Here is a 24,145-nt window from a genome sequence, read left to right on the forward strand (position 1 = left end):
TCTGGCTCCACCAATGATCTGCTGAATTCCCAGCGAAGTTGCTTCTGAGTCGCTGAGCCGCGATTTGTAAAGCGGCGCGGATTATTTCACTTAATCCGCGCTATTGGCTGAGGCTGCTGACAATAACGGGCCCCCCGCTCGTTCACTCCGCAAGCAGGAAGCTGTCATCGTTGTGCACATTACGAGGAGTGGCAAAATACGGCGGTCGCCACTGGTGGCATCTGGGGACCAGCACTGCTCTCGGCCACGCCTAAAGGTAGACACATTGACACGCCACTACGACAGAAGGCTGGGCTATCCGGCAGGGGTTGTAATGTGGGATAATATGCTGACGGAAAAAAACAGCACCACCAAAAAATAATTAATACATAATAACGAAATTTCACCAGTAAATATGTCTAGGTAACATATTTAAATTATTAACATTGCGAGATCAGTGGTTAATACTAGGTCTACAACTTTGCTTCCGCCGTTTTTCTCGAAGTTCGGGACCTTATTGTGAAAAACTTACAAAAAATTATGATTCATAGTATTGCCCATCGCTAGCCACTACATTCTCCCATCTTTCGGATAGCATATGAATCCCGTGGCGGAAGAACCGGACGTCTTTTTTGGCGATCCATGAATCGATTCAACTTTGCGCTTGTTCGTATGATCGAAAGTGCTGGTCAGCCAGACTTTATGCCACTGATCGAAAAAGATGGTAGTCAGAGAGAGCAACGTATGGGGAATACGGCGGGAGGGATAGGACTTCTCATTTCAACTTTTCCATGTATATTTTCACGGGTTTTGCGGCGTGGGGTCGAGCACTGACCTGCTGCAAAATTATCTTTACGTGTCTATCGCTGTATTGTGGCCGTTTGGGTTTCGGTGCTGGGCTCGAACGCATCAATTGCTTTCGATAATGATGTCCTGTAACTGCCTTCGTCTGTTTCAGTAGCTCCGAAAACGTTCTGTATTCCCCGCCATGCTGGTCTTCGAAATCAAAATCGCCGTTCTTAAGGCGCTAAAAATATTCTCTGCACGTTCTGCCACTGATAGTTCCCTCACCATTGGTCTTACCCAGCATTTTAAGAGCCACAGCCGCAGATTTTTTCACGTTAAAGCAGAAAATTAAATCTTCCCGCAAATGGCGAAAAAGGGGTACGTAAGTTGACGTACTTAATCGAGACTAACCTTATGGTGCAATCACAAATAGACTAATCTTTTTATGCCATTATGTTTACAGATGCCTAAGCTTATTGTATGACACCTATGACCAACCACCTGAACCCCACTTTCCGCTATTGCTGTCTATTGCAAAACGGCGGAAGGAAAGTTGTAGGCCTAATACAAGCACAAAACAGGCCATTGCAAATTGCTGTTACATTAATAACCGGTGTAACAACCAGAATGTTAAAATCTAAACATGCAAACGTGCATGAATTATGTTTTACAGGTGCTGCATATTAGTTTATGGGATTGAGTTCCATGCTTGTGCACTTGGGCGGTCAATACAGGAACGGTCAATGCAGGTTGTGAATGACGCTGGAGTTGTGGTCTGACGATGATCCACATCTGCCCCACTGGAGACAGATCTGGTGATCGAGCAGGCCGAGGCAACATGTCGACACTCTCCAGTGCATGATAGATTACAATAGCGGCATGTGGGCTAGCGTTATACTGTTGGGAAAACAACGCCTAGAGTGCTGTTCATGAATTTCAGCACAACAGGTCGAATCACCAGATTGACGTACAAATCTGCAGACAGGATGCGTGGGATTACAACATAAGTGCTCCTGCTATCATACCGGATCGCTCCCCTGACCATAACAATAGGTGTAGGTCCAGGGTGTCTAGGACGCGGACGGGTCATCACTGGCACCGAGGCAGAAACAGCTTTTATCTGTAAACGCATCAGACCTAATCCCGGCCCTCCAATGAGCTCTAGCTTGACATCACTGAAGTTTCCGTACAGGGCGTCTGAGTCGGAGTTGCCCTTCAAGTAACCGATTTGTAAGAGTTTGTTGCGCGCCAGTGATGCCAACTGCTGGTCAAATTGTTGTAGCAGATGCATTACGATGCGCCAGAGCCATACGCCGATCACGATGGTCTTCTTTCTCGGTAGTGTCAAATGGCCGTTCAGAGCCCGGTCTTCTTGCGACTGTACATTTCCGCGTCCACCGCTGCATTTTTGATTAACATCAAGCTCACAGCGTCCAATCTCAAAGATAACTAACGGTCACGATCATTACAGCGTGTATTTAAAGAAAACATGAACTCCATCCTTGTAGTGATGCTAATAGCGCCACTTTTATGACACGAAATATAAACAGAATTCATCTTTAAGATGCTGTAACACGTCTATCGTCTTTCCTTTAGTCTCACAACTCATTATAGGTGTTGCAACTTTTTTCCCGTCAGTGTATATAAGAACAGCGTTATGGTCTCAGACGTGTCAACCGGGCCCGACTGATCGCTGTGTGAACCTCTGCCAATGACGTCATTGCATGCGGAATGGAGAGGAATGTGGTCGGCATTTTGTTCTCTCGATCTTTGTCGGTTTTCTTGACCTTTGAACAGCTGTTAACCAGTCGAGCAGCTCCTCAATCGGTCTCACGAGGCTGATTGCACCCTGCACCAGTCGTCCCGACAAGGAAAAGTCCCTCCCAGTGCCAGAAATCGAACACAGATCCCACGAAAGGCAGTCAGCTACACTGACCACTCAGCTATATACGGAAGAAAGAAACTTTCGTATGATTTGTCGCTGCAAAAGTACCAAGGGACATACATGAATTTATATTACATCAGTATTTCTTCCATAGATCATGAATACGACATTTCATAATGATGTGAATGCATCAGTACAATGTAAGGTTTTTTTGCAGGCAAAGAAACTTGTACACCTGCCTAATATCGTGTAGGGCCCATGCGAGCACGCAGAAGTACCGCAACACGACGTGAAATGCACTCGACCAACGTCGCAAGTAGTGCTGGAGGGAACTGTCACTATCAGTCCTTCAGGGCTGTCCATAAATCAGTAAGAGTACGAGGGGGTTGAGATCTCTTCTGAACAGCACACTGCAAGGAATTCCCGCTATGTTCAATAATGTTCACATATGGGGAGTTTTGTGGCCAGCGGAAGTGTTTAAACTCAGAAGAGTGTTGCTGGAGCCACTCTGCAGCAATTCTGGCCGTGTGGGGTGTCGCAATGTCCTGCTGGAATGCACAAGTCCATCGGAATTCACAATGGACTTGAATGGATGCAGGTGATCAGAGAGGATGCTTACGTACGAGTCACCTGTCAGAGTTGCATCTAGACTTATCATGGGCCCCATATCATACCAACTGCACGCGCCCCACACCTTTACACCAGCTTGAACCAGCTGGAACAATCCCCTGCTGACATGCTGGGTGGACGGATTCATGAGGTTGTCTCCATACATTCGACACAATTTGAAACAAGACTCGACCGACTAGACTACATGGTTACAGTCATCAACATTCCAACGTCGGTGTTGACAGGCCCAGGCGAAGCATAATGCTTTGTATCGCGCATTCACCAAGAGTACACGAGTGGGCCTTCGGCTCCGAAAGCCGATATCGATAGTGTTCCGTTGAATGGTTCTCACGCTGAGACTTGTTGATGTGCCAGCACTGAAATCTGCAACAATTTGCGGAAGGTTTGCACTCCTGTAACGGTGAACGATTCTCTTTAGTCGTTGTTGGTCCCGTTCTTGCAGAATCTTTTTTACAACCGCAGCGATGTCGGAGATTTGATGTTTTACCGGATTCCTGATGTTCACGGTACGCTCGTGAAATGGTCGTACGGGAAAAATCCCCACTTCATCGATACGTCAGAGCTGCTGTGTCTCATCGCTCGTGCGCCTACTATAACACTAGGTTCAAACTCACTTAAGTCTTGATAACCTGCTATTGTACCAGCAGTAACCGATCTAATAACTGCGCCAGACACTTGTCTTATATAGGTGTCGCCGACCGCAGCGCGCTATTTTGCCTGTTTACATATCTCTGTTCCTAAATGTTGGCTGTATATCTATCAGATTTTAAATGTTATTTGGTAGATCACCAAGGACTTTTGTGGCAGCATAATTCACACCTTTCTATCCAAACTCAGATTTATCCTGTATAGTGAAGATCATCTTTTCTTCTAGTGTTGCAGCTATGCACTTTGCTGTTATTTTTGTACTGGAATGGAATAACATATTTCATGTGCTCTGCAAGCTGATCTTGGTTGGCCTCCAGCTATTATTCAGATTACACGCTTTTTTGTAATGAATACTACTTCTCTTTATGATGAATTACTCCAGAATATGTTGCTATATGAAAGCAGTGAATAAAAACATGCATAGTAAGCTAATTTACTGATACGTTTACCACCAATATTTGCAATAACCCTAGTAGCATAAGTAGCTGAACTCAAATATTACAGAAAATCATCAATATGTTTCTTCCAATTCAATGTTTCTTCAGTGCACACACCCAGAAATTTTGAATATTTTGCCTTAACAACAGACTTCAGTTCAAAGTCCATATCTATCAATAGTGTTATGCCATTTACTGTGCAGAACTATATATACTGCGTTTTCTCAATATTTTGTGAGGGTCCATTTGCACAGTACCACTTAATATTTTTCTGAAGGACATCGTTTACAATTTCCTAGTCTAATTTTTGTTTGTTGGGTGTGATTACTATACATGTATTATCAGGAAAAAGACCTAGCCGTGTGTCTTAATGGATATAGAGTGCAGAGTCATTAATATATATTAAGAACAATAAGGGATCCAAGACTGAACCCTGTGGGATACTGTTCTTGATAAGTCTCCAGTTGGAGGACTCTGCTGAATTTTGCAGACTATTTGCACTGTTAATTTCAACCTGTTACATTCTTCAAATTAAATATGAACGAAACCTTTTGTGAACTGCCCCATTCACACCACAATATTTAAGCCTATCTACACTCCTGGAAATGGAAAAAAGAACACATTGACACCGGTGTGTCAGACCCACCATACTTGCTCCGGACACTGCGAGAGGGCTGTACAAGCAATGATCACACGCACGGCACAGCGGACACACCAGGAACTGCGGTGTTGGCCGTCGAATGGCGCTAGCTGCGCAGCATTTGTGCACCGCCGCCGTCAGTGTCAGACAGTTTGCCGTGGCATACGGAGCTCCATCGCAGTCTTTAACACTGGTAGCATGCCGCGACAGCGTGGACGTGAACCGTATGTGCAGTTGACGGACTTTGAGCGAGGGCGTATAGTGGGCATGCGGGAGGCCGGGTGGACGTACCGCCGAATTGCTCAGCACGTGGGGTGTGAGGTCTCCACAGTACATCGATGTTGTCGCCAGTGGTCGGCGGAAGGTGCACGTGCCCGTCGACCTGGGAGCGGACCGCAGCGACGCACGGATGCACGCCAAGACCGTAGGATCCTACGCAGTGCCGTAGGGGACCGCACCGCCACTTCCCAGCAAATTAGGGACACTGTTGCTCCTGGGGTATCGGCGAGGACCATTCGCAACCGTCTCCATGAAGCTGGGCTACGGTCCCGCACACCGTTAGGCCGTCTTCCGCTCACGCCCCAACATCGTGCAGCCCGCCTCCAGTGGTGTCGCGACAGGCGTGAATGGAGGGACGAATGGAGACGTGTCGTCTTCAGCGATGAGAGTCGCCTCTGCCTTGGTGCCAATGATGGTCATATGCGTGTTTGGCGCCGTGCAGGTGAGCCCCACAATCAGGACTGCATACGACCGAGGCACACAGGGCCAACACCCGGCATCATGATGTGGGGAGCGATCTCCTACACTGGCCGTACACCACTGGTGATCGTCGAGGGGACACTGAATAGTGCACGGTACATCCAAACCGTCATCGAACCCATCGTTCTACCATTCCTAGACCGGCAAGGGAACTTGCTGTTCCAACAGGACAATGCACGTCCGCATGTATCCCGTGCCACCCAACGTGCTCTAGAAGGTGTAAGTCAACTACCCTGGCCAGCAAGATCTCCGGATCTGTCCCCCATTGAGCATGTTTGGGACTGGATGAAGCGTCGTCTCACGCGGTCTGCACGTCCAGCACGAACGCTGGTCCAACTGAGGCGCCAGGTGGAAATGGCATGGCAAGCCGTTCCACAGGACTATATCCAGCATCTCTACTATCGTCTCCATGGGAGAATAGCAGCCTGCATTGCTGCGAAAGGTGGATATACACTGTACTAGTGCCGACATTGTGCATGCTCTGTTGCCTGTGTCTATGTGCCTGTGGTTCTGTCAGTGTGATCATGTGATGTATCTGACCCCAGGAATGTGTCAATAAAGTTTCCCCTTCCTGGGACAATGAATTCACGGTGTTCTTATTTCAATTTCCAGGAGTGTAGAAGAATTTGATAATTCACACAGTCAAAAGCCTTTGAGAGATCACAAGAAAATCCCAATGGGTGATGTTCGATTACAAAGAGCATTTAACATTTGATTAGGGAAGACACATATCTGTTGATAAGCCTTTCTGAAAACCAAATTGGCATTTTTTAGTACTTTATTTTTACAAATATGTGAAGTTACTACTGAATACATTACTTTTTCAAGAATTTTGGATAATGCTGTTAGAAGTGAGAATGGGTGGTAGTTGTTAGCATCAGACCTACCCTCCCCCCTTCATATACAATGGTTTAACGCTACCTTATTTCAGTCTATCCATAAAAATGCCCTGTTTCAGTAAGCCACTACATATGTGGCTGAGAATCCTACTTATCTGTTGGAAATAAGATTTTAGTTATCTGTTGAAAATGCCACCAATTCCATGCATTTTTCTATTTTAGGGTGAATTTATTATTTTCCTAATTTCAACAGGAGAGGTGGGTTGAATTTCAATGTCATCAAGCTTGCATAGGTATTGCTTCTTCCATACACAGCCTTGCATTTTCCAGCCTTGCATTTTACAATGAACAGCTGGATCCAATTTTCTATACTACACTTGAAAACTGGTTACTAAAAAGTATTTCCTACTTCTGCCTTTTGTTAATAATCTTTTCATTGAGTGTCATAGAAATACAATCGTACTCTGCTATTAGTTGCCCTGTTTTCCTTTTAATAACATTTCAAATTGTTTTAATTTTATTATCAGAGGTGCAAACCTCAGACATAATGCACATACTTCTAGATTTCTTAATAACTTTTTTTAATACAGTGCATTATTTCTATAATGTTTGACTGCTTCTGGATCATTAGTCCTTCTAGCTATAAGAAACATATCCCTTTTCTGTTTATACGATTTTTTTATCATCATAGCTCGATTAAACTAGGAACATACGTAAAAATAACTACTGCAGTGTAGTACAGAAGGTAACAAAGAAATACAAAATGCAACGAACACGAATGAGACCTATATTCAAAGTCAATAATTACACTGAAGTCTCTGAAAATCCTGATGCTCCCCTGTATATTTCAATGGGTGGGATATTTTTCTTAATAGGATGTCTGATCTCCAAATACAGCAATACATGGTCTATAACACGCTGTACACAAGGCTGATAAGGAGTTCCTATGGTGGCGCATTCCATTACTCCAAAAGCGTGGCAGATAACTGCTGGATGGTCGCTGGTGCATGTGAACGGGCTGTAATACATATCCACATCGGAGTACACACCTGCTCGATGGGAGTTAAGTCGGGGAATAGGCACGCCAATCCATCCCCCCAGTATCCTCTGGTTCAAAGACCTTCACCATCTCCCCTGTTCGATGCAGACGCGCATTCTTGTCCACTAAAATGAAGTCACGCCATCTCTGGATAGAATCACTTGGTGAAGGACTATGATGTGACAACAACATTGACTGATAAGTGTATCGTTTAGAAAGATTTGAAGGTCAGTATTACCATCCAATATTAGGACTCCCCACTCCACAACCACAACCACAAAAACCATCAGATACAACAACGTTCCTGGGTGCATACTGTGTTCCTACCTGTCGCCACACGAGGGTACTTCGTCGAACATGTACAGTCATACTCAAAAGTATCCGAACGACCTGAATTGCATTTCGGCTGATTCGCATGCAACCGGCATAACGCAGCTGTCTAGCAGGTCCTCTAATCGATCCTTGGTACAGTCGTTTGGCTATTGAAAATGGTTCCAACAAGTCACCACTAGAAAACACTGTTGTGTATCGCAGTAACTCATGATGTAAAGTAATACCACGATGCTACAAATATCAGGGAACACCTTATCACAGATAAGACTGTACTTAAGGCTTGTAAGCTCACATTTATTACAATAAATGACATACCTGAAATGTTATCACTCTCATTATTACGTCAGATAGGTAATGCACGTAGTAAGTTCGTCGTATTCATGATTTCCTCTTGAAAATAACAAACAGTACTTATTATTTAACACAAAATGATATTAAAAATGTAAGTTATCCACGAGCAGCTAGTTGAGAATATGTATGAACTTCAAATGACACGACGAACAGTTTCGTTCTGCATATGGATTCAAACCCAGGTCAGGCAGACTAATTAAAGATTTCGTGATTGACGCAAACTAACAGTCATTCCTGATTAGGCATACAGAGAGTGATATACCTCGATTTTAGACAGTATCAGTTATCAAACATCAACTTTAAATCACATAACACAAACATTTTTAACAGACGCGAATTCCTCCCCAGCATCTTTTGTCGCTGTTAACAAACTATGAGAGATGTTAAATATTGCTTCTTCACAAGTCAGATATCGTTAGTGTTGACAACGAATGAAAAAACATTAAAAATCAGAATTATTATTCACCAGCAGGTAGGTGTTCTCATGCTAGAGCTTGATAACACATAATGAAATCTTTAGTGCCGGGCCAGGATTCGAGCCCATTCACGCGCAATATGTGGAGATGTTGAGGAATCTGCAGTTTTGAACAAAGAACAAATTGTAGCCGAGCTGTATTGCCACGAAGGGATCAAATTCCGCGTTAAGGGTGGTCTGAGTTGCATTCTCAGTTCAGAACCAATTTTATCGACATACAGAAGCTCAGATAAAAGAACTTATGGTCACCGACTAAGTGTAAGGTCAATGAGTCAGATGCGAATTTTGCAACTGTGAAATACTTTCCTGCATTATAGAAGCGAATATTAAATTTGAACTAATACGGCAAAAATTTTGTACCTGGATAGCTTAGAATGAAAATCTTTCTGTTTATTTCAAAGGAAAACAATTGATGTTCTGAAACAATGTCTGTCATACACAACTGAAAACAGGTCATGTCGATCAAATCGTATGGAAGAACTGACAGCGACGTATATCGGAAGGCAGTAAGATCTCTTGCCTTTTGGTTTGGCAGTACTCGACAGCCATTTCTAGGCGCAAGTAAATGAAGAAAGGTAGGCGCGTTTTTGTTATCAAGTAACGTCTTCATCAATTACTTTAGTTTTAATGTGATCTACGAGTAATTGCTGATGTTTGATATTAACATGAAAAGGATTCCGTAGACAGGGAAAGAACCCGTTCTTGGGAAACTACCTCTATATTGATCAAAAGGTATTAAATGATCTTCAAGCACGTGTGTTCCAGCAGCGGTATGAATAAAATGATAGTAATAATGACGGTAATAATCGAATTATCCGGTAACTTCACACTTCACAGTGGATTTTCACGAACTAAGAAATTTGCTCAATTTGTTAAAATTCAAAATGGCTTTACTTCCAGCCTATGATGCTTAGAAGAGTCTTTACATCCTGCTGACATGAGAATAGCATAATCTCCGCGTCAGAAGCTTACTTCTACTTAACCATTTAATAGACACGCATTTTTTCCACCGTGACTAATTATGTAAGATAAGCACATCATTCGTTTCAGCACACTCTTGAGGCTGGGAAATGTGGCCACAATGGTCTGGTGGAACGAATTATCACAGGTGCAAATGCTTGGGTTCAGGAATTTACTTTTAAGAGGCAGAAACAGATTTATTTTACCTCTGGTAACCTCAAGAGAAAGACGTTATAATCCACAATCCGCATTAAACATCACGTTCCTTCATTTCCAACTGGGCAGAGCCAGTTTGCGTTGGGAAATGACATAGCGGAAGTCATAGCAAACAGAAATACAGTTGCCAGTAAACTCACTTACATTAGAAAATTTTATTTTATTTGATGAACCGAGAGCCACTTAAAGGAACAGGTCTCTTATTTTACTTGTACTTGATTGAACTAGAGACGTTGAAAAATTTAGTGCTGGACTGTGATTCGAATTCGTATCTCCTCTTTCGAGGATCTGAATCTCTCAGAACAGTATAGTTCAATCATTTCGTTCCTTTTCCCAAGACTGCAATCTTCTCTAGGTCTCCTCCAAAGGATCCAGTACAAAAATATTCATAATTTCATTTCAAGCCCTATCAAGTGCACACCCACCTGCTAGTGAAAATTAACGTGCATTTTTGATGTCTGTTCATGTGTTGCCAACAATCACAATAGGTGTCGTTATTTCTGGTCAAACACGCACACATCTTACGGTTGGTGAGTAAGCAACTGATACTTAAGCTATATTCGTGGATGCACCGTAGGTGTGCAGTTCGATTGTCGCTTAGGCACAAAACTTTGTATCCCTATTTTAGATTCACATACCTAGCAGCTCGTAAGAAAAACCGATACGTAACATTTGATTTTTCTTAGTTAAAAATCCGATTACGTGTTGGGTTCGTATCTCCGTCACAGAACTTCACATCTTGCTCTTCATCTTTAAATGCATGCACACTTTGTTACTTCAGAATGGAGGTATATCAGACATCTTTCGTGGTTAGCTAACATGGACGAAAGGGTCTTGATAGGGGTCCCGGTTTATTACAAAAATTGTCGTCTTTTATTTTCAAGTTTAGATTTGGTTACTGGTATTGGCAAAAATTTCGGTAATTCATGACTCTTCATGGCTAGTCATCAATATAATGTGATTAGATTAGATTAGATTAATTCTTGTTCCATAGATCATGAATACAACATTTCGTAATGATGTGGAACGTGTCAATTTAAATGAAAGATTTCTTTACATATCATGATTCAATTTCTTTCCAACAATTTTTTACACACACACACACTCTCTCTCATTCTTTTTTATTTCTCTCTCTCTCTCTCTCTCTCCCTCTCTCTCGCTCTCTCTCTCTCTCTCTCTCTCTCTCTCTTTCTCTCTGTCACACACACACACACACACACACACACACACACACACACACACACACATTATTTTTTTTTTATTTGTTTGTTGTGCACGACTATCGGCGAGGCACGAAAACGCCTGTGAATGAGTTTCTTAGTTTTGAGTAAAATATAAAAACAACTATGAGAGTTAATGATTTATGATGCTTAGTTTGCAGTCAATTCTGAGTATTTTTAGTAACTACGCTCCAGTCCCTAAGCCTAGTTACAGAAATGCCAATCAGTCGCATTACGTATTCCAGGCCGTAGCAGCTGCGACTTGGAGACACCAGTTATGGTCACTTCCCAGCCCGCTATAGGATCACATCGGTTCGTCTTCTTCCTGCTGGTAGTGTAGCTGAGATAAGGCAACGTATGTTTAGCAACTCTGTGATCGACGAGTTACTTCCTTGTGTGCTCGGAATGAAGTCTCAAAGTTCACTTGATTTTACCTGTCATTTCCATTGAATAATCTCAGTTATCATCGCTTGAGTCGCAACTAATCTCGTCCTTTAAATAGCGGTTTATGAGTTCTAGCCACTATTGGCCTCGTAAGAGGAAGCTCACACCCATACCTGTTCGCCAGCTCTGTGGTAACATGCTGACCTGTGAAAAGGCGTCTGTTATGGTTCTCAGTTCCAGTCTCACTGACTTCAACGTTTTTACTCCTTCTGTGAAAGAGCTACGAGCAGTCAGATTAAACATCAATAAGGAAATCGCAAGAAAATATTTTCGGTTCATAGTGCAATGGTGAAAAACTTACAATGCTGCACAACAGGTAACGCCTCTTTCCGCTGCTGACAAGCAAATTTTGGGTTTCTAGAAATACATAACTATATTTATGAAATTCCACATTTGCATACCTCTTGAGAATGACACAGCATACCAATTAAACACAGGCCCAATCAAAATCTAAGTGAGTAGTATTTTACTAATTCGTGTCGATAGAGGCATGCTTGTGTACAGATACTTAGGTTTATTAAAACAGACTATCGTCGTAAGGTTATCGTGGGTAGTTTTATTTCATTTCTTATAATACAGTGCACAGTTTTTGTAAGGTTTCCTTTAGTGTTGTTGAAACAATAGTAAACATGAGAGCGAAATTAATCATAAACGATATATGCGCATTCTCTGATGTTATCTATAACAGTCTGACGCTGCACATTAGGAAAACTTATTCTGAGTTAAAGCTGTCAAACAATGTTTGAAGAAAAATAAAATGCCACTACCACACGACAGCTAATGTAGAAAATACTTTTCTGACGTATTTGGGCACGATGCGCTCTCCCCATACATAATACAAAAGCTTCGAGATGCATCTGCTGCCTGGCTGTCTATTAAACCTGAAAGGAACAAAATGTCACAGAAGTTAGCCCTTTTAACACATGCGACTATTCTGGGTTGAGAAGTGAAGGGAATTATGTTCAAAGTTCCTTTAGATTGGTAACTTCAGCAGACAGCAGAATTGCGTTTTAAAAAAGTTCAGTAGTAAATGTATTCGAACTTGCGACATCTTATATACGGTGCATGACACTTATCATTATACTACTAGCTAACACATAGCTCCAACAGCTCCAGAGCTGAACAACAATTCCTCCAGAACTTCTGCATACTACAGCGCTGCGAGATAATGCAAATGGCCAGGTCTAGACTTTTGACAATGAGAGAAACAGTTACAGCTTTTCTTTTGCGCTGCACAACGTTTTTTACAAACAGATAGCGCAATAGAATAGCTCAAGTGGAAAGGAACACTTCCTATTTAAATTTCTGCATCCTACACTGTTGGCAGTTCTGTGTAGGTGGCAGTTACGTGATTTTATTTCGGTGATTACAAAATAGAGTCGAATGTATGCACTGGGTAGCCGAGGCAGATAGTTTATGGTGATTCGGTCAAGAAAGTAAATGAATTTACTGAACATGCTGCAAATTACTACAGGGAGCCTGTGTGTCAGAGTTCTCATCCAGTGTGGCCCAACGGCGTTACAATAGAAAAATGGGGCAGAGAAAAGACGATTTGGTGGTCTGTGGGACTGATGTTAGGTTCTTATACCTATGGTCTGGGTTCGATTCCCACTTTTGCCTATGATTTTAGAAAGGGAGAGAAAGATTCCATTCTCTTCTGACTACACCAAGTGAAGAAGATATAATGGCAGTGTGGTCTGAAATTCACATTAAAGATGAGATTCCTTCTCTGCCAAGTAGACGTTAGGTTGAACCACAATAAAGTCTGGAGTGGCGACATGTAGAAACTCTATCACCAGTAACCTTTCTTATACTAGTTATTTATTTCTAGTGACGAAACAAACGTTATGTAGAGTCACAGGACATTTATTCCATCTTTTATCTGAGCTTCTGTATGTCGATAAAATTGGTTTTGAACTGAGAATGCAACTCAGACCACCCTTAACGCGGAATTTGATCCCTTCGTGGCAATACAGCACGGCTACAATTTGTTGTTTGTTCAAAACTGCAGATTCCTCAACATCTCCACATATTGCGCGTGAATGGGCTCGAATCCTGGCCCGGCACTAAAGATTTCATTATGTGTTATCAAGCTCTAGCATGAGAACACCTACCTGCTGGAGGATAATAATTTTGATTTTTAATGCTTTTTCATTCGTTGTCAACACTAACGATATCTGACGTTTTTGACTACCAGTGGCACACAGAACTATTTGCGAGATCACTGTAAGTTCAAGATGTTATTCCGAGCTGCTGGTGGAGAAAAATTCGGAGCTGACGTCTCTTTGTGTGTAGTCAACAACGATATGTTTGGGGCTCTATTCCCAGTGAGCACTGAACTCTTCGTCATATTATTTCTAGTTCAAACATGCTCACATGTCGCTGTTGGTGCAACGAACCCATACTTAACGTTCGTTTTCTCTGGAATATAACAGCGGTAGGTGCTGGGTTGGAGTCCTGGGAAGGAAAAAATTAATGTTTCTTGTTGTCATTTCAGTTAAAACATCTAGCTACTGGCAAGGAAATCCGATATGTCACAGTTGGTTGTGTTTCGATATCGTTCCGATTATGTTCTGGGTTCGAATCCCTGTACAACACAAAGCTTTACTTCACGGCATTTCAAGTAAGTTACTTGTGAAGAAGCAATATTTAACATCTCTCGTAGTTCGTTAACAGGGACGAGAGATGCTGGGGAGAAATTCGCGTCTGTTAAAAATGTTTGTGTTATGTAATTTAAAGTTGATATTTGATAACTGATACTGTCTAAAATCGAGGTATATCACTCTCTGTATGCCTAATCAGGAATGACTGTTAGTTTGCGTCAATCACGAAATCTTTAATTAGTCTGCCTGACCTGGGTTTGAATCCATATGCAGAACGAAACGGTTCGTCGTGTCATTTGAAGTTAATACATATTCTCAACTAGCTGCTCGTGGATAACTTAAATTTTTAATATCATTTTGTGTTAAATAATAAGTACTGTATGTTACTTTGAAGAGGAAATCATGAATACGACGAACTTACTACGTGCATTACCTATCTGACGTAATAATGAGAGTGGTAACATTTCAGGTATGTCATTTATTGTAATAAATGTGAGCTTACAAGCCTTAAGTACAGTCTTATCTGTGATAAGGTGTTCCCTGATATTTGTAGCATCGTGGTATTACTTTACGTCATGAGTTACTGCGATACAGAACAGTGTTCTCTAGTGGTGTCTTGTTGGAACCATTTTCAATAGTCAAACGACTGTACCAAGGATCGATTAGAGGACCTGCTAGACAGCTGCGTTATGCCGGTTGCATGCGAATCAGGCGAAATGCAGTTCAGGTCGTTCGGATACTTTTGAGCATGACTGTACGTTCTAGTGGTCCAGGTGTTATGGTGTGGGTAGGCATAATGTTGTATAGGCGCACTGATCTCTAAATCTCTGAACACGGTACTCATAGGTCAACACTGTTGTCACGCTGTACTTCTTTACCTAAACGCATCGTGTCAGGGGTGCATTCGGCCATGACCTTATTTTTATGAATGACAATGTGCCAGTTACACCGTTTGCATATTACAAATGACTACCTTGTAAGGAAAGTAACTGGGGCGCTCTGGAAGGAATTATAGTCACCTCCTGACACTGCGACAACGAAGAGCCCGACGACAAATGGCTGATAAGTAGCTCGCATTCCTGTCGACTTTGACGCTGTCAGTCATTTAATCTTGTGCTGTTTCGCTTGGTAGCAAGTACAGCGTGTTTCGAAGAGATTCATTTGATTCTTCGTGATTGTATCTTCTAGAACAGTGGTTCGCAATGTAGAGGTTATTAAGCCACAATTTGTACTTCCAAGATGCTACTCCAGGGAGGTGTAGTAATGTGTGTACGCAATGGAAAATACTGAACGCGAAAATGAAGATTTGGCCGTGTTTGACTACCCCCTAAGCAGATCTTAGGATATCTTAATGATATTATTTCCTCCTTCTTACTCTTAAACATACAAATTACAACATAAAACATGAATGAATGATTAAGGGAACTATTAACTACAAAATGATGAATGTAGTTTTTGCTTAAACATTTATTGTAGATTAAAACCCCTTTATATATCACAAATCTTTATATATCAATGTCCAATGGACGCAAAGAGATACAAATGAATTTCCTAACTAATGTTACTGATGAACTGCCCAAATCTGCCCGTTTTATGGCTACGCGATCGAATATAAATAGCACGAGTTGACTGACATCATCTAGGTACCAAATACTAGAAGACACTACTTTCAAAGTTGATCTACAGTGATGTGTTACCTCAATCGAAATAAATTTACGTGATCACAGCGATTTAGCTTTATAGCCCTAAGAAGCTGAAGCGATTAGCACTATCACCGTATGTACTGCACCCGGAGCGTCAGAGTGATGGTTCTCGTACGCGTCTGCGATGACGGAAGAATTCCAGACACAAAATATATAAGAAAAAATATCATTCAAAGATTAGGACGGCAGAAGGCGGTCCTCTGACTACTATAATCAGATACTGTCTTCTCCTCTCTGTGTTCTATAGATGAGAAACGTGGACCTCCCAGTCACAATGACGGAATTCAGATAATGTCCCAACCTGAGTATAGGCAGAAGACATGCTCTCTATCACCGAACGCTGCATACTTAACGACCACTCCCTACCCAGAGACGAAGTCCAGAATCGTGTAAGTTCGCAACAGTACAGTGCCTAACTGTTCACTAACTATAACATCTCCTGAGAGCAAAGACAGCAAGTCCGTCTGTACCAACAAAAGGTGATACTGATCGACCGTCAAACATGGTCTCTCCACCGCTGACTTCCCAGCAAAGCTTGGCTCCCCTCCTTCATAATTTCAGAGGGCGAATTATATTCTAGAAACCACAGAATATTCTCCCTGTCTATAGATTCTTCCGAACGCCGACGAACCATATTTTAGTCTTTTGTCGTCCAGTGCGGGAAGTTTGCGAGGAAATAACTTTTCCAGTTAATTGGGAATTCATACAATGGTAGTCTTCTCTGAGTAAAAATCCTCGGAAGTAACCCAGCCTGTGTGATTTCCAAGGTAACACTTCCTCGTTCCTCTCTGTCGCATCAAGATTTTCAGAGTTTCCGATGTATTATCCGGTTATTCTTCCGGCCTCGCTACAACCGGCCGGCCGCTACCCTATTGTGCTTCAGCGCTCAGGTGAACGACCGTCTGTCTTGGGCTACTTCCTGTGTCAAGCAGAGCTGACACACCTGTGCGGGCTTTCCACCCAGGGCCTGAGTTACGGCTGCCGTTTCGTTTCCACCGGTGGACCAACCTCTGTTACTATAGGCAATCATTCATTACGCCGTTTTGATAATAAAGACAATCCATCATCTTTCATCCAATAAGCATTAACAAGAATTTACAAGGTGTAGGTGACAATGTCAGTATTCTTTAAACATTCATATATAGATGTACAACCTATCAGATGATACCTAATTCCGATTATAAATCACGGCAAAGTATGTAGATGAATCCTCGTAAGGTGCGAAATTATAGCCACCTTACATACTTCCCCCGAGAGCTAAAATGATATTTTATGAGGGGTTAAAAAAGTTCGATTTTGTTTGTCACTAAAGTAAAATTTTTTTTGAAATAACATTACTATTACAGTATTACTGTTTTGTAATACTGTAATAATGTTTAAGTATATTAACAGCAATAAAAAAATTCCAGCTATCAGCATTAACATGTGACACAATATTGTGGAGATAGAAGCTTGGGAAACGAATAGATGAACAGCATATTTCTCACATAGTCCACTCATTAAACGCATATTTTGTACTTGTACCACTCATCCTTGATAGTAAAATTGAGACATATACGTCACATCTGCTTAAATATTTCAAGCAAATGCTTTCTCCAGTTGTAGGTAGTTCCCGCAATGTACGAGAAATTGTTTCACAATACAGTTCGCAAACGAACTACTTAACAGCAAAACGCAACACTAAGTACGTAATGGCCACTACTGTGCTACAGGGGCTACACGGTACTATTATTATTATTGCCAGTGGTCATATACAAACCATTGGTGGTGCGAAGTCTTCCAGCTTCAGCTGGTTCAGTAGAAGAGAGTCCAGCATTCAAATGATTTATAAACAATAGTCGTACACCTACCTCCATCCGAATAGGCCCTAGAAGGCCTAACGGTATCGATCGACCACCTTGTCGTCCAAACCGATGGGCGTCACTGGATGCGGATATGGAGGGTCATGCTTGTAGTCAGGAAACGCACCGCAGGCCATTGCCAGTTTTCGTGATCACAGCCGCTACTTCTCAATCAAGTAGCTCCTCAATTGGCCTCACTTTCCGACAACTGTTGCAGCGTATTTACTGTCAGACGTTTCCAGCCATACAAGCCAAGGACCATCTGTCCGATGGATCATAAAACGTATTCTTCTGAAAAGACCACCTGTTGCCAATCAGTGAACGTCCAGTTCACTGCACTGTCGTGCAAATCCAGCGTTCGTCGCGATGAAAATCAATTAGCACGTGTGCAAGAATAAGCACGCAGCGGACCGAGAGGGTGACCCATCCAACTGCTAGCCAAGCTCGACAGCGCTTAACTTCGCTGATCTAACGGGAACCTGTGTTACTACTGAGGCAAGGCCGTTGGCAATAGCTACATAGTGCACCATTTTTAACTTGGTTCATTTTCAATGGGGTGCAAAATGTGGGAGATGCAAGTAGAGGATGACAGTTATTGAAGTATATTAAATAAAATCGTCATAACTACCCAACGGTTTGCTTTAGGACGTTCAAACTGCACAGTTGGTCACGCGGCATGATGGGAATAAGTATGCGCTGTATTGTTTGTTTCAGCGAGGAACCCCACTTTCATTTGGATGGGTTCGTCTATAAGTAAAATTCGCGAATTTGGGGGACTGATAATCCGCATTTCGCGATCGAGATGTCTCTTCACCCCCAACAGGCGACTGTGTGGTGTGCAATGTCCAATCACGGAATAATCGGTGCTACATTCTCTGATGTCACGGTGACGACCAAACGGTACGTGAAGGTTTGGAAGATGATTTCATTCCCACTATTCAAAGTGAACCTGATTTAGACACGCTGTGGCTCAACCTAGACGAAGTCAGACTCGAACGAAGCAGAAAAGGGTTCCGCATTCTGGCTCTGGGCCTTGATTGGCCGCCATATTCTCCGGATCTGAGCGCTTGCGACACCTTTTTGTGGGGCTACATTAAGGACAAGGAGTACAGCAATAACCCCAAAACCATTGCTGAGCTGGGAACAGACATTCAGGAGGTCATCGAAAGCATCAGTGTTCCGACGCTTCAGCGGGTCATGCAGAATTTTGCTATTCGTCTGCGCCACATCATCGCCAATGACGGCAGGCATATCGAACATGTGATAACCTAAATTCGAATATCTGTAGTAACGTTTACGTTTTAGCGTGTGCACGCCGTAGTCTGTAATCAATTTACGTTTTCTTCATATACTTCAATAATTGTCACCCTGTATCTACAGAAAATTAACCTCTCTGTCCTGAATTTGAGGTCAGATTGTACACTATACCACTGCTAATCAATATCATCGTTTACGTACTCAGTTTCTCAAATTAAAAAAAACTGAGGCCGAAAAGTCTCGTGGACTTCACCATTTTTCTTTCGTTTTGCACATGTAAGCTCGCCATTCTTCTTTCCTCTCTGTGATTTTGGTATAATAAAAAGATTAATTAAGCTTAAATAGGTTTTATATCTTAGAAAAGGTACCAATATCCATGCTAATATCACGTAAAGCCTTTGCTTATGTTTCAGCTTTGAACAACGTTGCGAAGTGGTTGGTTTGGTGACGTGTTGGTTACCTGCCATCCGCACGCCATGATATGCGCATCTGCATGTGTATGCCGAACCTTGAAATCTAAATTTCTTGTCACAAAATCCGATTACTACTTCTGTGTAAAGCATAACGTTCTGTTACATTGTACATCATACTGTCACGGTCCGCCGCCACCAAAATTTTTCTCTCCCCAGTGACTACTGTGCAGCTGACTCCAAGAAAAAAATGACAATAACAGGTAACGGGGACGTTACGGCCGAAGCAAAGAGGTTTGATGTTAATAAACATTAATATTTTAATGACACACATTTCTTTATTTTATTCCTGCTGTGGTAACTGTGATATATCCCGACTCTGAACAATTTTAGCTTCCCGAGGACTGAATTTCAATCATTTTCTTTCACAATAAGTACTTCATTTCGAAGGATAAATAACATATCGCTCTGCAGAGCAGTGGGGCAAAGGAAGCACGCTCTCGTAAAAAGTGTCTGCCCTCAATGTAGATAGTTAAGTTAGCTAACTTTCTGTTATGAGACGGAGTTGTAGTTAGCATTTGCGATGCACTGAGAACTGATGCACCGTTCTATCAAGAAATGCGCTGCATCATTTGTCTCAGTGGCTCATTAGTACATGGCTTAATAAAACGCCTACACAACCTAAATATCATGTATCTTTCGTCGTTTCAAAAATAAAATTGTTCAAAAACATGTCTCTTTCACTCTAAACTTTTGTTAGACAGTTATGTTGATGATGGTGAGGGGGGGAAGTGCTACCAGCTAATATGTAATTGCAGTCAGCGCTAATGACCTAAAAACGTTGGGAACTACTGCCTACCTGAATGAAGATAGAAACTTTTATATTTTAAGTAAACTGAAAGTCTCCCATGGCGCTAGTTTCAAGCTGCCGATCCATGTGGTTGCCGATAGCAGTCTCGTTGGTGCAGCTACCTCGCCCGTCTAAAGTGCAGTGTGCATCTATTTGAGGCTGCTGTAACACAGCAGGGAAAGGAGTTTTACGTATTAGTTAGTACCTTCATGTAAGAGTGTGGGCTGCCTCAGCGACGGATCGACCGGAAGGTGGAAAGGTGCTTACGCTTTTCGCATTGTGTTAATTGGCTTCCTAGATCACCTGACATCAAGGGAAGAGATTTTTTTCTTTCTTCCGTGGACGTCTCCGTTTGTGTGCATATTCTTCGAAAAACTTTGAGTACACCATAACGTCCTATAACAGCAGAGGTCAATGCAGTGAGCAAAAGTATAGAACAAGTCTGAGGGTAGCCTGACGTTTGGTATCTGTACGGTAGAGGGCACATTGAAAATTTGTGGAAGGTAAATGAGAACTTCATCCCAAGCGTAATGGTAAAGAGTATCCGAAGGTTGCATGTGCATACATGTAGGCGGTGTTATCCTTACAAAATCACCGGGCGAGGTGGCGCAATGGCTAGCACACAGGACTCGCATTCGGGAGGACGACGGTTCAATCCCGCGTCCGGCTATCTTGGTTTAGGTTTTCCGTGATTTCCCTAAATCGCTCCAGGCAAATACCGGGATCGTTCCTTTGAAAGTGCACGGCCGACTTCCTTCCCCGTCATTCCCTAATCCGATGAGAGTGATGACCTCGCTGTCTGGTCTCCTACCCCCCCCCCCCCCCCCCCCACCAAACAACCCAACCCAACCCTTACAAAATCGGATGTGTCCTTAGAAAATAAAAATAACTTGAATAACCAACTTTTGCAGCGGGTACCGCTGCGATACGTACAACAACAGAGTCAGTGGGGTTCTGTGAGGTACCGATAGGGACGTGAAGCCATGCCGACTCCAACTGAGGACCCATGGCGTGAACATCCTACAGTTTCTCGACTGGGTTTGAATCCGGGGAGTTTGGTGGCCTGTGTAGTGCGATATGTCATCGTAGTGCTCTTCGAATCACGTGCGTACGCTGGAGTTGTGTGACATGCTGGATTGTCCTGATGATAAATCCCACTGTGCCGAGGAAAGAATAATTGCATGTAGGAGGGGGGGGGAGACATTGTCCTCAAGGATAGACGCATATTTGTGTTGATCCATTACGTCTCCCAGAGTGATGAAATGACGGAGGGAATGTCACGAAAGAACTGCCGAGACCATAACGTTCCCTCTTCCAGCCTGGATCTTTCCGACGATTGTTGCAGCGTATTTGCTTTTAGACATTTCCCGCGATACACGCCAAGGTCCATCTGTCCGATGGAGCATAAAGAGTGATTCATCTGAAAAGACCACCTGTTGCCACCCAAAGGACGTCCAGTTGCGGCACAAATTCGAGCCTCCGTCGCCGATAAACATTCGTTATCATGCGTGCATGAATAAGCTGCCTGTTGCAGATGCCCATAAGCAGCAACTTTCGGTGAAGGGACTTTGAGGAGTCAATGCTGGTACTATCTTACTTCATTTGGGCAGTTTGCGCAATCAGTTGGTCAACAGTTCCACGTCTATTCGCCCGTACACATCTCCACAGCCGTCGTATAGCCCTGTCATCTGTGACCTATTGTGCGCCACGGTTGCCTCTATGCTGGTTTTGGATAATGCCATTTTCCCATGCACGGTTTACTTTGTCCGTGGCAGCTTGCGAACAGTTTACAAAATTTGCCGTTTCGCACATGCTTCCTCCTTTTGCCTGAATGCTGATGATCATGGCCTTTAGGACGTGAGATAAATCACTTCGTTTCCGCATTACGACAACGACTGCACAGTTTTCCGAGTCCCAGTCACACAGTTTTTGTATGTTCAGTTTCTTGTGCTGCCACCTGCCATCTTTCAGCGGTTATTACACGTTGACTTCGAACGTAGGTGGTGGTCACATTATCGTGACTGGACCGTGTATCTTCATCTTGTGAAAAGCGTTACTTTCGAAACAGCCTGCAGGGAAGGAGCGCAAGTACGGAACACTTGGCGCGTCAAAAATGCCGCTACGAAGACAAAGCAGTACTACACTGCCGAAAGGAGTTGGTCCACGTTGCGGGTGCTAGAGGGTTTCTACGTCGTTACGGGAGTATTACCCTTATACTCGCTCGCTGCCATACCTTTAAATGCGTCGCCGTTTCCTCTTTGAAGGTGCAAAACCGGTCAGAAATTATAGGCTGTGAGAAGAATGAAGAGGTAATGTGCACTGTGCGTGTGGTGAGAACTCTATATAGGACGGGTAGAGAAGCGGGTCGCTTTGATGTGCAGCCGCAGGGCCGCGGGGAACCCCCGCGGCGCGGCGCACAGCAGTGGAGGACTTCGCGGCCCCAGCCACAGCCGCAGCGCCCCGGGCGCGGGGCCGCCGCTGCCTTAGCGCGTCACGCGGTGCGCACTTCGCAACGCCGCGCTCATAACACACCAGCCGGCTTCCCCCTGAAATGATGTGAAAGGTGCGCGCGGCATATTTCGCCTGTAACTGCATTTCTATAGACGTAAAACACAGAGAATCCCTTTTTACACAGTTTTGTGTATATTAGCAAACACATTAGCGTTTAGTATACACAGCACTCGTAATGCGTATTGTATTTACTATCTGACCACAATATTATTGCATTTGGCCTGCCGTAGCCCTCATGGTACATACGCGGTGTCGTTACAATAAAACAGTACAGTGACGACCAAGGGAAACGCATCGTACTATGAATGATTTCAAGACAGTTATGCATATACTATCAAGTGGTTCAGCGTCTCTTTTGTGAAATTTCACGACAGAAACTCGCCATATGCCAATGGAAGCACCCTCACTCCCAGGTACAATAATATATTGGTGCACTAACACATAGTTCATGTTATAACAGAAACGTTAGCGAATTAATACAATTAAAGCTCCCCTAACTTTCAAGGAAAATAACAATCTTATGTTTGTCGTTGCCTGGAAACTATTGTCACCAGGATTCTACAGATATTCTGGAATAACTCACAAGGGGGTGCCTCCAGGCACAGCTAACCCGGTCGGTTCAAACTCCGCTGGTCGGTTGTATAGACCCTAAAAAGAAAGACTAAGACATTTTGGCTCAAACCCCTTCCGTTTTTGAGAAAAAACCACCTGTAAAGTTCATGACGCGCAATCGACTCATAACTTAAAGGATCTATAGATAGCCGGCCGGAGTGGCCATGCGATTCTAGGCGCTACAGTCTGGAGCCGCGTGACCGCTACGGTCGCAGGTTCGAATCCTGCTTCAGGCATGGATGTGTGTGATGTCCTTAGTTTAGTTAGGTTTAAGTAGTTCTAAGTTGTAGGGGACTGGTGACCACAGCAGTTAAGTCCCATAGTGCTCAGAGCCATTTGAACCATTTGAACCATCTATAGATAACTGAAAATTGAGTACTTTTCACCATCACATACTGCAGCTGCAAACGTATATTTTTTCTAGAAATCGAAGAAAGAAACTTTATTGACTGCCTTTTATATATCCAAGACGTCAATGTCATGGAAAGAAAGCGCCGATGGTGCAGTGACCGACCGAGGCGTTTGGCTGGGTAACAGAGAACCTTTGTTCGATTGCCAAGTACACTCATTTTTATTTCATTTTTTTCCGTTTCGAAATTGGTAGGAACAGAAGGGATAATAAAGTAAGTGAATGAGGAATAATAACAAGATAGGAAAATAAATTCTTCCAGCGACTTGTATTAGTAAACATTTAAAAATTTAATGCTGGTCGCTTAA

The sequence above is a fragment of the Schistocerca americana genome, chromosome 1, assembly GCF_021461395.2.
Source record: "Schistocerca americana isolate TAMUIC-IGC-003095 chromosome 1, iqSchAmer2.1, whole genome shotgun sequence".
NCBI lineage: Eukaryota > Metazoa > Arthropoda > Insecta > Orthoptera > Acrididae > Schistocerca > Schistocerca americana.